The sequence below is a fragment of the Somniosus microcephalus genome, chromosome 8 (genome assembly GCF_052327205.1).
Source record: "Somniosus microcephalus isolate GS21.2 chromosome 8, FLI_Smic_1.0, whole genome shotgun sequence".
NCBI lineage: Eukaryota > Metazoa > Chordata > Chondrichthyes > Squaliformes > Somniosidae > Somniosus > Somniosus microcephalus.
This window is the reverse complement of record NC_140994.1, coordinates 227,782,151-227,798,346: the sequence shown is the minus strand read 5'-3', so window position 1 is coordinate 227,798,346 and position 16,196 is coordinate 227,782,151.

Genomic DNA, 16,196 nt, shown 5'->3' with positions numbered 1-16,196 from the left:
CTGATTTATACAGTGCAGTACTGCGCTGAAGGAGAGTGAGGGGACTGATTTATACAGTGCAGTACTGCACTGAGGGAGAGTGAGGGGACTGATTTATACAGTGCAGTACTGCGCTGAGGGAGAGTGAGGGGACTGATTTATACAGTGCAGTACTGCACTGAGGGAGAGTGAGGGGACTGATTTATACAGTGCAGTACTGCACTGAAGGACAGAGTGAGGGGACTGATTTATACAGTGCAGTGCTGCGCTGAGGGAGAGTGAGGGGACTGATTTATACAGTGCAGTACTGCACTGTGGGAGAGTGAGGGGACTGATTTATACAGTGCAGTACTGCACTGAGGGAGAGTGAGGTGTCTGATTTATACAGTGCAGTACTGCACTGAGGGAGAGTGAGGGGGCTGATTTATACAGTGCAGTACTGCACTGAGGGAGAGTGAGGGAACTGATTTATACAGTGCAGTCCTGCACTGAGGGACAGAGTGAGGGGACTGATTTATACAGTGCAGTACTGCACTGAGGGAGAGTGAGGGGGCTGATTTATACAGTGCAGTACTGCGCTGAGGTACAGGGTGAGGGGACTGATTTATACAGTGCAGTACTGCACTGAGAGAGAGTGAGGGGACTGATTTATACAGTGTAGTACTGCACTGAGGGAGAGTGAGGGGACTGATTTATACAGTGCAGTACTGCACAGAGGGAGAGTGAGGGGACTGATTTATACAGTGCAGTACTGCACAGAGGGAGAGTGAGGGGACTGATTTATACAGTGCAGTACTGCACAGAGGGAGAGTGAGGGGACTGATTTATACAGTGCAGTACTGCACTGAGGGACAGAGTGAGGGGGCTGATTTATACAGTGCAGTACTGCACTGAGGGAGAGTGAGGGGGCTGATTTATACAGTGCAGTACTGCACTGAGGGAGAGTGAGGGGACTGATTTATACAGTGCAGTACTGCACTGAGGGAGAGTGAGGGGACTGATTTATACAGTGCAGTACTGCACTGAGGGAGAGTGAGGCGGCTGATTTATACAGTGCAGTACTGCACTGAGGGAGAGTGAGGGGACTGATTTATACAGTGCAGTACTGCACTGCGGGAGAGTGAGGGGGCTGATTTTTACAGTGCGTTACTGCGCTGAGGGACAGAGTGAGGGGACTGATTTATACAGTGCAGTACTGCACTGAGAGAGAGTGAGGGGACTGATTTATACAGTGTAATACTGCACTGAGGGAGAGTGAGGGGACTGATTTATACAGTGCAGTACTGCACTGAGGGAGAGTGAGGGGACTGATTTATACAGTGCAGTACTGCACCGAGGGACAGAGTGAGGGGGCTGATTTATACAGTGCAGTACTGCACTGAGGGAGAGTGAGGGGGCTGATTTATACAGTGCAGTACTGCACTGAGGGACAGAGTGAGGGGACTGATTTATACCGTGCAGTACTGCGCTGAGGGAGAGTGAGGGGACTGATTTATACTGAGGGACAGAGTGAGGGGACTGATTTATACAGTGCACTACTGCACTGAGGGACAGAGTGAGGCGACTGATTTATACAGTGCAGTACTGCACTGAGGGACAGAGTGAGGGGGCTGGTTTATACAGTGCAGTACTGCGCTGAGGGAGAGTGAGGGGACTGATTTATAGGGACAGAGTAAGGGGACTGATTTATACGGTGCAGTACTGCGCTGAGGGAGAGTGAGGGGGCTGATTTATACAGTGCAGTACTGCGCTGAGGGAGAGTGAGGAGATTGATTTATACAGTGTAGTACTGCACTGAGGGAGAGTGAGGGGATTGATTTATACAGTGCTGTACTGCGCTGAGGGAGAGTGAGGGGACTGATTTATACAGTGCAGTACTGCACTGAGGGACAGAGTGAGGGGACTGATTTATACAGTGCAGTACTGCACTGAGGGAGAGTGAGGGGGCTGATTTATACAGTGCAGTACTGCACTGAGGGACAGAGTGAGGGGGCTGATTTATACAGTGCAGCACTGCGCTGAGGGAGAGTGAGGGGTGTAATGTATGTACCTTTAAGAGAGGAACCATCTTTTACAGCCCCTGTATACTACAGTACCAGTAGTGACCACACCTGTATATAACACCATGTAGTAATTTGTACAGTTAGTTCCAGCCATACCCTCTGTTCAGTAAACACCTGTTATTACCGTTCTCCTGCAGTCCGTGTGTTATTTATACGCGGACACTACAGTGGCGATGAGCAGGTTCGAACTCACCTGCAGTACTGCATCACCTCACGGGGATCCATCCCTGAAAAGCAGCTTCTTGGAGGTCGAAGCCAGGGCAACGGGCGTCGACTGCGGGCAACCGCCCAGTGATCCATCGGAGTTCAGAGAATCGCAGGGGAAGCTGTGGAGAGCTGGGCTTGGATATCCAGTCAAGGTGTTCCAGCAAATAGGGCTGGTAGCAGGTAGTGCGCTGACCCTTCCGGGACTGCGGCGGGCTAGAGCTCGATCGAGCGGCTCTGCAAGGGGGCCGAGCAGCATCGTCAGGAAGAAAAAGAGAGAGAGAGGGTGGAGTGCACAGGGCGCGGCTGGTGCTCAAGAGCCGGGCAGCGTTAAAGAAAATAAAAAAGGGGGAAGGAAAAGAGACGCGCAGTGGACAGCGTCAAAGAAGAATAAAATGAAGAAAATTAATTAACAAAAGAGAGATGCGCAGAAAGCCACGAGGCGCCACCATTACTATTTAGAACGCTAGGAGCAGCGTTGGCAGCAGCGGGGGAAGAAGGAAAAGCGCGGGAGGCGCCATTTTAATCCATTGGGGAAGAAGCAAAAGCACGGGAGGCGCCATTTTAAACCACCCAAGATGCCGAAGGGTGGCAGCATCACTGCTTTCGACAATGAAATAGAAGACTGGACCACATATGTGGAAAGAATTGAAGTGTACTGCAAGGCAAATGAGGTGGCCGATGAAAAGAAGGCGTCGGTATTATTGAATTTGATGGGCATGAGAACGTACGGCCTATTGCGGAATTTAATTACCCCAGCTAAACCAATGGAGAAAAGCTTTGAAGAGATTGTCAATATCTTACATGAACATCTAAACCCTACACCACTGCTGATAGCAGAAAGATTCAAGTTCCATAAAAGAAACCAGCACAAAGACGAAAGTAATGCTGACTATCTTACGGAACTACGCAAGTTATCGAAACACTGCCAGTTCGGAGCAGGACTGGCAGATACCTTAAGGGATAAGTTTGGCTGCGGGCTCCAGAGTGAAGGAACCCAGAAACAACTACTTTCAGAAAAGGACCTTACGCTAGAAAAGGCTTTCAGCGTTGCAGTATCCTACGAAGCAGCAGCACGGGGAGCTGCGGAAATACAACAGAAACCGCAATAATATAGCACCAATGAAATGGCATATGGAGCAGAAAAGTGCTATCGCTGCGGCAGAACAACCCATGACCAGAAGGATTGCTGGTTTAAGGACAAAGTATGCAGGCAATGTGTAAAAGTGGGACACATAGCACGAGTCTGCAGGTCGGGAAAGAAAACCAACACTAAAAGAACTACTAAGGAAAAGTACAAGAAAGTACAAAAGATGACGGACAGTAGTTCAGAAGATCAGAAGAGTGATAATGACTCCGGGAGCAGGAGACTAAGTTATCTAAAGTTACACAACGTGATTGCAAAGGAGGATCACCGAACCATTTGGGTCACCCTCATGATAGCAGGGTCCCAAGTAAAGATGGAATTGGACACAGGATCAGCCCTAACAGTCATGAATCGACGAGACTACGAGCGGCTATTCTCACACATACCCTTGAAGGACACGTCCATTGTCTTGAAGACATATACGGGGCAAAAAGTCTACCCCAGAGGAAAAATAAGGGTGCCCGTTAAATTCAACGGCAAGGAAACACAGAAACTGTATCTATATATACTACAAGATGGAGGACCACCGTTTTTGGGACGTGAATGGATCCGAAAAATACAATTGGATTGGCATTCCATTCAGGCGCTAACTGTGGCTGACAAAAAGGATGACGACATCACACCTGGACGACTGTCAAAAATTTTAACTGACGTGAAAGAGGTGTTCCAGCAAGGACTTGGGACTCTAAAAGGCGTAATGGCAACGATAAAAATTGAAGATAATGCAAACCCAAAATTTTTTAAGGCCAGACCGGTACCGTATGCGATCCGCCCAGCCGTCGAAGCAGAGCTGGAGAGTCTGGAGCGTTCGGGTGTGCTGTCCAAGGTGGACTGGAGCAAGTGGGCCACACCCATCGTTCCTGTAATGAAGAAATCATTGAGCAGCACGCCTGGGGAGCCGAAGAAGGTTCGCATCTGTGGGGACTTCAAGGTAACTGTGAACCCAGTCCTTCACACAGTACAATATCCACTTCCGTGGATAGAAGATATTTTCGCCTCACTATCTGGAGGGAAATGCTTTACGAAGATTGATCTGGCCCAAGCGTATCTACAAATGGAGGTAGAAGAAGCATCTAGAAAATACCTCACGATAAACACTCACAAAGGTCTTTACCAGTACAACTGACTGGTATTCGGGGTAACATCAGCTCCGGCTATTTGGCAGAGGGCGATGGAACAAGTCCTGCAAGGGATCCTGGGGACCCAGTGTTATTTGAATGACATCCTGGTTACGGGCGAAAATGACAGTGAACACCTTGCCAACCTGGAGCAGGTGCTCACTAGATTACAAGAATATGGGCTACGAGCCAACTGCCCCAAATGCAAGTTTTTCAGGAAACAAATCTCGTATTGTGGCCACGTGATTGATGAAGAGGGGTTACATAAGTCCCCAGACAAGATTGAGTCAGTAGTCAAGGCTCCAGCACCGGAAAATGTGTCGCAACTGAGGTCGTTCCTCGGGTTGGTGAACTACTACCATAAGTGCTTGCCAAATTTGTCTACAATTCTGCACCCACTGAATGCCCTGCTGCAAACTGGAGTAGCATGGAAATGGAGTGATGAGTGTAAGCGTGCCTTTCAGAAATGTAAATGCCTAATCACTTCAAAAGAAGTATTGGCCCACTACAATCCAACACTACCAATTCGGTTGGTATGTGATGCGTCTCCCTACGGCATTGGAGCGGTGCTGTCGCACAAATTCCTTGACGGTTCAGAGAGGCTAATAGCCTTTGCGTCACGCTCGTTAACCTCAGCTGAGCGTAACTACGCCCAGATTGACAGGGAGGCCCTCAGCCTGGTGTGGGGGGTGAAGAAGTTCAATCACTATCTGCACGGGCAGAAATTCACCTTACTGACTGATCACCAGCCTCTTGTCTCCATTTTTAACCCAAAGAAGGGCGTTCCAGTGATGACGACGCAACGGCTGCAAAGATGGTCCCTTTTTCTAGGGGCACATCAATACAACATAGAGTATAAGGGCACGAAACAGCATGGAAACGCTGATGGGCTGTCGCGCCTGCCGCTGCCTATGGTGGAAGAAGCACCTGCAGTGGACCCTGTTGAGATATTCCATTCGACCATAGTCAAATGTCTACCTGTTACATACTCAAGTATAGAGAAGGAAACCGAAATGACCCGACACTCTCTCTGGTCTATGATTTGACGGTGAAGGGATGGCCAGCACATGGCGACTCACTGATGCCAGAATTCTCGCCAAGGAGAGAACAGCTGTCAGTGTGCCGGGGGACCTTGATGTGTGGATCCCGAGTGGTAATTCCACCCAAGTTGAGAGATAGAGTACTCAATGAGCTTCATGAGGGTCATCTGGGAGGGGTAAAAATGAAGAGCCTAGCCAGGGCGTTTGTGTGGTGGCCGGGAATCGATAAAGAAATCAAGGAAATGACCAAGAGCTGCACAGGATGCCAGAAAGTCCAAAACGCTCCACCACAGGCCCCACTACACCCATGGGAGTGGCCCTCATCTCCATGGCAACGGGTACACATTGATTTTGCTCGTCCATTTATGGACTCAATGTTTTTAATCGCCGTGGATGCACATTCGAAATGGCCAGAGGTCATCAAAATGTCCTCCACCACCACGGAGAAAACTATTGCAGTCCTACGGACCATCTTCGCCAGGAATGGCTTGCCAGAACAGACTTGTTCCGACAATGGACCACAGTTTGTGTCCGAGGATTTCCGGAGGTTTTTGAGGAATAATGGGGTAAAGCATTACACATCCGCCCCATATCATCCAGCCACAAATGGATTGGCTGAGAGGTTTGTTCAAACCTTTAAAAAAGCAATAAAGGCGATGTATAACGACAACAAACCACTGCAACACAAGGTGGATAATTTCTTGTTTGCTTACCGGAATGCGACACATGCAGTCACCAACCAAGCTCCAGCCATGATGTTCTTTAACCGAAGGTTAAGGTGTCACCTGGATTTGCTCAAACCAAACATAAGACGAGATGTTGAGAATAAGCAATTCCAGCACATCAATGAGAAGCCAACCAGGAGCTTCAAGATAGGGCAACCAGTCTTGGCCCGCGACTACCGAACAGAAAAATGGCAGCCAGGAACGATATGCACACGGCAGGGACCACTAATGTACACAGTGGACGTTGGAGAGAGCATCGTGAGATGCCATGCTGACCAGATTCTAGAGTCACAGGAACAAGTCAAACCCATGCCACGATCATAGGCACCTGGTGATGAACCCAATGTACAGATTGCGTCTACCTCAGAATCAGTGGTATTGGAAGCTGACGAACCAACAAATGACAATGAGCCAGAATCGACTCTGCCGCAAGAACAGGATACTCGAGAATGGCGCTGTCCAGACAGGATCAGGAAGCCTCCTCAAAGACTGAATTTATAAATGATTACTTTCAGCTGATGTATATAGTACAAAGAAAATTGTAATTGTAATTAGTTATTATTTAATTGTTAAATGAATGTTATGTACTGTTTATCTAAAAGGGGAGGAATTGTAATGTATGTACCTTTAAGAGAGGAACTATCTTTTACAGCCCCTGTATACTGCAGTACCAGTAGTGACCACACCTGTATATAACACCGTGCAGTAATTTGTACAGTTAGTTCCAGCATACCCTCTGTTCAGTAAACACCTGTTATTACCGTTCTCCTGCAGTCCGTGTGTTATTTATATGCGGACACTACAAGGGGACTGAAGGTTGGATCTCAAACAAGCGTGCTGAGCTTGAATAAAGGAGAATAAAGGAGACTATGAAGGTATGAGAGCGGAATTGATTAGAGTGGACTGGGAAAATAGATTAAAGGGTAAGTTGGTACATGATCAGTGGTGTACATTTAAGGAGTTATTTTACAACTTCCAAAAAAAATATATTCCACTGAGGAAAAAAGGGTGTAAAAGAAAAGATAGCCATCCGTGGCTAAGTAAAGTAATTAAAGATAGTATCCGACTAAAAACAAGGGCATATAAGGTAGCCAAATCTAGTGGGAAGATAGAAGATTGGGAAGTCTTTAAAAGACAGCAAAAAATAACTAAAAGATTGATTGAGAAAGGGAAGAAAGATTATGAAAGTAAATTAGCAAAAAATATAAAAACGGATAGCAAAAGTTTCTATAGTTATATAAAAAGAAAAAGGGTGGCTAAAGTAAATGTTGGTCCCTTAGAGGATGAGACTGGGAAATTAATGATGGGAAACATGGAGATGGCAATAACGCTGAACAAATATTTTGTATCAGTCTTTACGGTAGAGGACACTAAGAATATCCCAACACTGGACAAACAGGGGGCTCTAGGGGGAGAGGAGCTAAATACGATTAAAATCACTAAGGAAGTGGTACTTGGTAAAATAATGGGACTTAAGCCGGATAAATCCCCTGGACCTGATGGCTTACATCCTAGGGTCTTGACGGAAGTGGCGGTAGGGATTGTGGATGCATTGGTAATAATTTTCCAAAACTCCCTGGACTCAACAAAGGTCCCGGCAGACTGGAAAACTGCTAATGTAACACCCTTATTTAAAAAGGGTAGTAGGCAGAAGGCTGGAAACTATAGACCTGTTAGCCTAACATCTGTGGTTGGTAAAATGTTAGAGTCCATTATTAAGGAGACAGTAACGGGACATTTGGATAAACATAATTTAATAGGACAAATTTGCTTGAGTTCTTTGAGGAAGTAACATACAGGGTGGATAAAGGAGAACCAGTGGATGTAGTGTATTTAGACTTCCAAAAGGCATTTGACAAGGTGCCACACAAAAGATTATTGTTCAAGATAAAAAATCACAGGATTGGGGGGAATATTCTGGCGTGGGTGGAGAATTGGCTCTCTAACAGAAAGCAGAGAGTTGGGATAAATGGTTCATTTTCAGACTGGCAATCAGTAACTAGTGGTGTTCCGCAGGGGTCAGTGCTGGGTCCCCAAATCTTTACAATCTATATTAACGATTTGTAGGAGGGGACCGAGTGTAACATATCAAAGTTTGCAGATGATACAAAGATGGGAGGGAAAGTAGTGAGTGAGGAGGACATAAAAAACCTGCAAAGTGACATAGACAGGCTAAGTAAGTGGGCAGAGATTTGGCAGATGGAATACAATACTGGAAATTGTGAGGTTATGCACTTTGGCAGGAAAAATCATAGAGCAAGTTATTATCTTAATGGCAAGAAACTGGAAAGTACTGTAGTACAAAGGGATCTGGGGGTCCTGGTGCACGAAACTCAAAAAGTTAGTATGCAGGTGCAGCAAGTGATCAAGAATGCCAATGGAATGTTGGCTTTTATTGCTAGGGGGATAGAATATAAAAACAGGGAGGTATTGCTTCAGTTGTACAAGGTATTGGTGAGACCGCACCTGGAATACTGCATACAGTTTTGGTGTCCATACTTAAGAAAAGACATACTTGCTCTCGAGTCAGTACAAAGAAGGTTCACTCGGTTAATCCTGGGAATGAGGGGGTGGTCATATGAGGAGAGGTTGAGTAGATTGGAACTCTACTCATTGGAGTTCAGAAGAATGAGAGGCGATCTTATTGAAACATATAAGATTGTGAAGGGGCTTGATCGGGTGGATGCAGTGAGGATGTTCCCAATGATGGGTGAAACTAGAACTAGGGGGCAGAATCTTAAAATAAGGGGCTGCTCTTTCAAAACTGAGATGAGGAGAAACTTCTTCACTCAGAGGGTGGTAGGTTTGTGGAATTTGCTGCCCCAGGAAGCTGTGGAAGCTACATCATTAAATAAATTTAAAGCAGAAATAGATCGTTTCCTAGAAGTAAAGGGAATTAAGGGTTACGGGGAGTGGGCAGGAAATTGGACATGAGTCTAGGTTCGGAATGGGCATGGCCCTGTGGGTAGTGGAGCGGGCCCAGGGGCCGTGTAGCCTGGTTCTGTTCATACTACTTGTGTTCTAATTCTGTGTTAGATTTTAGGAGATGGTTTTATTCCTGTTCCTGGCTGGGGTGGAGATCGCCTTTACAGAAGGCAAGTACTGTAGAAAATACAGGGACAGAGTGATCTCCTGGAAGAGTTTCGATCGCCTAGATGGTTCGGAGTGGAATTTCCCAGATTTTTTCTCCCAAATTGGCCATTGGGTTTTTTAGCTGGTTTTTCGCCTCTCCCAGGAGATCACATGGGTTCGGGTGGGATGGAGAGTGACAGAAGATTTGAGGTTAGGATCAGATCAGCCATGATCTTATTGAATGGTGGAGCAGGCGCGAGGGGCCGATTGTCCTACTCCTGCTCCTATTTCTTATGTTCTTATACAGTGCAGTCCTACACTGAGGGAGAGTGAGGGGACTGATTTATACAGTGCAGTCCTACACTGAGGGAGAGTGAGGGGACTGATTTATACAGTGCAGTACTGCACTGAGGGACAGAGTGAGGGGGCTGATTTATACAGTGCAGTACTGCGCTGAGGGAGAGTGAGGGGACTGATTTATACAGTGCAGTACTGCGCTGAGGGAGAGTGAGGGGACTGATTTATACAGTGCAGTACTGCACTGAGGTACAGAGTGAGGGGACTGATTTATACAGTGCAGTACTGCACTGAGGTACAGAGTGAGGGGACTGATTTATACAGTGCAGTACTGCACCGAGGGACAGAGTGAGGGGACTGATTTATACAGTGCAGTACTGCACTGATGGAGAGTGAGGGGACTGATTTATACAGTGCAGTACTGCACTGAGGGACAGAGTGAGGGGACTGATTTATACAGTGCAGTACTGCACTGAGGGAGAGTGAGGGGACTGATTTATACAGTGCAGTACTGCACAGATGGACAGAGTGAGGGGACTGATTTATACAGTGCAGTACTGCACTGAGGTACAGAGTGAGGGGACTGATTTATACAGTGCAGTACTGCGCTGAGGGAGAGTGAGGGGACTGATTTATACAGTGCAGTACTGCACTGAGGGACAGAGTGAGGGGACTGATTTATACAGTGTAGTACTGCACTGAGGGACAGAGTGAGGGGACTGATTTATACAGTGCAGTACTGCGCTGAGGGACAGAGTGAGGGGACTGATTTATACAGTGCAGTACTGCACTGAGGGACAGAGTGAGGGGACTGATTTATACAGTGCAGTACTGCACTGAGGGACAGAGTGAGGGGACTGATTTATACAGTGAAGTACTGCACTGAGGGACAGAGTGAGGGGACTGATTTATACAGTGCAGTACTGCGCTGAGGGAGAGTGAGGGGACTGATTTATACAGTGCAGTACTGCACTGATGGACAGAGTGAGGGGACTGATTTATGCAGTGCAGTACTGCACTGAGGGACAGAGTGAGGGGACTGATTTATACAGTGCAGTACTGCACTGAGGGACAGAGTGAGGGGACTGATTTATACAGTGCAGTACTGCACTGAGGTACAGAGTGAGGGGACTGATTTATACAGTGCAGTACTGCACTGAGGGACAGAGTGAGGGGACTGATTTATACAATGCAGTACTGCACTGAGGGACAGAGTGAGGGGACTGATTTATACAGTGCAGTACTGCACTGAGGTACAGAGTGAGGGGACTGATTTATACAGTGCAGTACTGCACTGAGGGACAGAGTGAGGGGACTGATTTATACAGTGCAGTACTGCACTGAGGGACAGAGTGAGGGGACTGATTTATACAGTGCAGTACTGCACTGAGGTACAGAGTGAGGGGACTGATTTATACAGTGCAGTACTGCGCTGAGGGACAGAGTGAGGGGACTGATTTATACAGTGCAGTACTGCACTGAGGGACAGAGTGAGGGGGCTGGTTTATACAGTGCAGTACTGCACTGAGCAAAGGCCTTGCATTTCCTCAGCAGGGAGCAGGGGGAAATAAGTTAGAAGAGTCATCAATGGGCCACTAGCAACAACAAACAACAACAACTTGGATTTATATAGCGCCTTTAACGTAGTAAAACATCCCAAGGCGCTTCACAGGAGCGTAATCAGACAAAATTGACACAGAGGCACATAAGGAGAAATTAGGACAGGTGAGCAAACTTGGTCAAAGAGCTAGGTTTTAACGAGCGTCTTAAAGGAGGAGAGAGAGGTAGAGAGGCGGAGAGGTTTAAGGAGGGATTTCCAAAGCTTAGGACTCTTTAGCAGCTCATTGGAAGAGGCAAAGGAGCAAGTTAACCATCCACCCTCTCAACTGCAGGTAGTACATGATAAGAGGAAACTAGGCCTGAGGAAACCCGGGGGGATGGGGAATAAATAGAAGGGGGGTTGATTCTCTTACAGATAATAGAGGAAAAACAAATATTTGACTGTATAGTTCAAAAACGTTAAAATAAACAGTTAAAAGATTTGAACTCATTAACAATTAAATTTTATACAGCAACCTTAAAAATCAATTATAAATAGTTTTCGTCAGCTTAAAAGGAGGCATATGGAGAAGTATATGGGATGTTAATTTGAAGATGCTATCAAATGACCTGGAAAATTGGTTGTTATAATAAATATTCCCAGTGGGTATAGTCAATAGACGAATGCCATATACTGAGTTACTTTGATCATCTTTCAGTTCATTTTAAAGCAATGTGCATTTCTAACATTTACACAACATGAAAGAGCTTTGCCAGATCCACTACCATGAATCAAGGAATTGATTGTGTACACATACATACTAACCTCACCCATATGCTTAATCCTCAACCTATAATCTCAATTAATATCTCCTTGCATTAAAGGGGCATTATCTGCAAGATAAAATATTTAACAACATGTTACTATTTTTAATCATATGGTGAAGGGTGCAGTGATGTCATGTGCAATCAAATGCGTCTGGGGCTGTGTGGTAAACCACTGTTAACCTGTACATGCCTGTGTGGTAAACCACTGTTAACCCTGTACAAGTCCAGGCATGTCTCAGCCCCTGGCTCCACCCCTAAGCCCGGGTATAAAGGTGACTCACCAACCTTCCCCCGGGAGCTCTTAGGATGGATTCACTAGCAGGAACACAAGAGGAGAGGCATGCTCTAGTTCTTAGTCAATAAAAGCCTACTTCATATAAGTCCATTTCGTAGCCTTTGGTATTGTTGATAGCGCATCAATTTTATTGACTAATTTTCAACATGGAGCAAATCTTGAAGCCGGAACGTTTAGACCTGGATCCTCAAGCAGCAGATGCAGCCAATAACTTTGAACACTGGCTGAGCTGTTTCGAAGCCGTCCTGGAGGCCTCCAGCACTACTGTCACTACAGATGACGCGAAACGGCTTGTCTTGAACTCACGGGTGAGCCACCGAGTCTACTCGATCATCCGAGACGCCACTACTTACGCGGCCGCCATCGCGACGCTAAAGGAACAATACGTGAGGCCTGTTAACGAGGTCTACGCCAGACACCTCCTGGCTACCCGAAAACAGCGCCCCGGGGAATCGGGCGCTGAATATTTACTGGCACTGAGAGTCCTCGGCCAGGACTGTAATTGCAAAGCGGTGACGGCCAAGGAATGCACGGAAGACCTGATCCGAGACGCCTACGTAGCCGGCATCAGGTCCAACTATACTCGACAGAGGCTGCTGGAACAGAGGGGGCTCGACCTGCAGAAGACGGTGGCCCTCGCTAACTCGTTAGACGTGGCCCTCCAGAACATGGACGCCTACCCCCCTGACCGGATGGCCACGTGGATGCCACGGGAGCAGCCATCTTGGGACCCGGTAAGGCCACAAGCCGCCAGCAGCCCAACTACAGCGGCAATGACCAGAGGCCAGAAATGCTACTTCTGCGGCCAGGCCAAGCACCCCAGACAGCAATGCCCAGCAAAGGACGCGACCTGCTCCAAATGCGGCAAGAAAGGCCACTACGCGAGAGTGTGCAAGGCGAAATCGAACCCCAATTCCAGCAGCGCCGCGTGTGAACCGTACAGGCCGCCATTTTGGACCCCACCAACCACGTGTGAGCCGTGCGGGCCGCCATTTTGGACACCACCAGCCGAGGGGGAGCCGCCATCTTGGACACCATCTCGGGACCAGACCCTCGGCACGGGCGAATAATACAGCGACCCACCGACCTCGACGATGGCCTCCATCACCCTGGACCAATCTAGGCCCCATCAACTAGCCAGGTCCATGATGAACGTAAAGGTAAATGGCCATGCCACAAATTGCCTTTTCGACTGCAGAAGCACGGAGAGCTTCATCCACCCCGACACGGTGCGACGCTACTCCCTATCGGTTATGCGCACACGCCACCAGGTCTTTATGGCCTCAAAGTCCCATACGGCGGATGTCGGCGGCTACTGTGTAGCGACTCTGACAGTGAACGGCGTGGAGTACAGAGAGTTTAAATTCCTCGTCCTGCCACAGCTCTGCGCTCCCGTACTGCTAGGATTAGACTTCCAGTGCCATCTGGAGAGCGTCACGATGGCATATGGCGGGCCCCTGCCCCCACTTACAGTCTGCAGCCAGCAGAATTTAAACACGGCGCCGCGCAAAGTATGCAGCCTGTCCACCCTGAAGGTCAAACCCCCCCCCGTTGTTCGCTAACCTCGCCAAAGACTACAAGCCAATTGCTACTAAAAGCAGGCGGTACAGTGCCGGGGATAGGAGCTTTATTAAATCAGAAGTACAAAGACTCCTGAGGGAAGGGATTATCGAGGGCAGCACCAGCCCATGGCGAGCCCAAGTGGTGGTAGTAAAGACCGGCGATAAACAGCGCCTGGTTATTGATTACAGCTAGACGATCAATCGATACACACAATTAGACGCATACCCACTTCCCCGCATATCTGACATGGTCAACCAGATAGCACAATACCGGGTATTCTCGACGATTGATCTGAAGTCGGCATACCACCAGCTCCCCATCAGGCCTGAGGACCGCCAGTACACGGCCTTCGAGGCTGACGGTCGCCTCTACCACTTCCTCCGAGTCCCCTTCGGCGTCACCAACGGGGTCTCGGTCTTCCAAAGGGAGATGGACCGGATGGTTGACCAGAACGCGCTGCAGGCCACCTTCCCCTATCTAGACAACGTCACCATCTGCGGCCATGACCGGCAGGACCACGACGCCAACCTAGAAAAATTCCTCCGTACGGCCCAACGGCTGAATCTGACATACAACAGAGAAAAATGTATGTTCCGCACCGCGCGCCTCGCTATTCTTGGCTGCGTGGTGGAAAACGGAGTCATCGGCCCCGACCCCGACCGAAGGCGCCCCCTCCTGGAACTACCCCCCCCCCACTGCCTAAAAGCCCTGAAGAGATGCCTAGGGTTCTTCTCTTACTATGCCCAGTAGGTGCCCAACTATGCGGACAAAGCCCGGCCCCTCATCAAGTCAACCTCCTTCCCCCTGACGGCAGAGGCCCGTGCGGCCTTCACCCTCATAAAAGAGGACATTGCGAAGGCCACAATGCACACAGTGGATGAGTCCATCCCTTTCCAAGTGGAGAGCGATGCATCCGACTTCGCCCTAGCCGCAACCCTTAACCAGGCGGGGAGACCCGTGGCCTTCTTTTCACGGACACTCCAAGGCCCCGAAATTCGACACTCCTCAGTCGAGAAGGAGGCCCAGGCGATAGTGGAGGCTGTACGGCACTGGAGGCATTACCTGGCCGGTAAACATTTCACCCTGCTCACTGACCAACGGTCAGTAGCATTTATGTTTAACAACAGACAAAGGGGGAAAATCAAAAATGATAAGATATTGTGGTGGAGGATCGAGTTATCCACCTACAACTACGATATCTTATACCGGCCCAGGAAACTTAATGAGCCCCCAGACGCCCTATCCCATGGGACATGTGCCAACGCACAAGTCGATAGGCTACGGACCCTCCACAATGATCTCTGCCACCCGGGGGTCACCAGGCTCTTCCACTTTATTAAAGCTCGCAACCTGCCTTACTCCATCGAGGAGGTCAGGACCATGACCAGGAACTGCCAGGTCTGCGCCGAATGCAAACCGCATTTTTATAGGCCAGACAGGGCACACCTGATTAAAGCCACCCGCCCCTTCGAACGTCTCAGCGTCGATTTCAAGGGGCCCCTTCCCTCCTCTGACCGCAACACGTACTTCCTCAATATTATTGACGAGTACTCCCGTTTCCCCTTCGCCATCCCCTGCCCGGACATGACCAGCGCCACAGTCATCAGGTGCCTCCACGACCTGTTCGCCATATTTGGCTTCCCCAATTACATCCACAGCGACAGGGGCTCGTCGTTCATGAGCGACGAGCTGCGCCAGTACGTGCTCGAGAAGGGCATAGCCACGAGCAGGACTACCAGCTACAACCCCCCGGGGTAACGGACAGGTAGAGAGGGAGAACGCAACGGTGTGGAAGACTGCCATGCTCGCCCTAAAATCCAAGGGCCTCCCAATCTCCCGCTGGCAAGATGTCCTCCCCGATGCGCTCCACTCCATACGATCACTGCTCTGTACTGCCACAAACGCCACCCCTCACGAGAAGATGTTCGTCTTCCCCAGGAAATCCACCTCGGGGACATCACTACCGCCATGGCTGACGTCTCCGGGACCCGTCCTGCTCAGGAAACACGTGAGGAGCCATAAGACGGACCCCCTGGTCGAAAAGGTTCACCTCCTCCACGCCAACCCACAGTACGCCTACGTGGCGTATCCTGACAGGCGGGAGGACACAGTCTCAATTCGAGACCTCGCACCCTCAGGTACCACCCGAAACACCATCGATCACCATCCACTACCTCCACCCACCACCACTACCCACGACGCACCACCGGGGTGTCTACCACGAACTGACGACATGCCGGTGCCACCCCTACCCAGAGAGGACGACACGCCAGTGCTCCGTCCCACGCGAGAAGCGGCCGCGGGCAAAGAACCACCGCAACCGGCA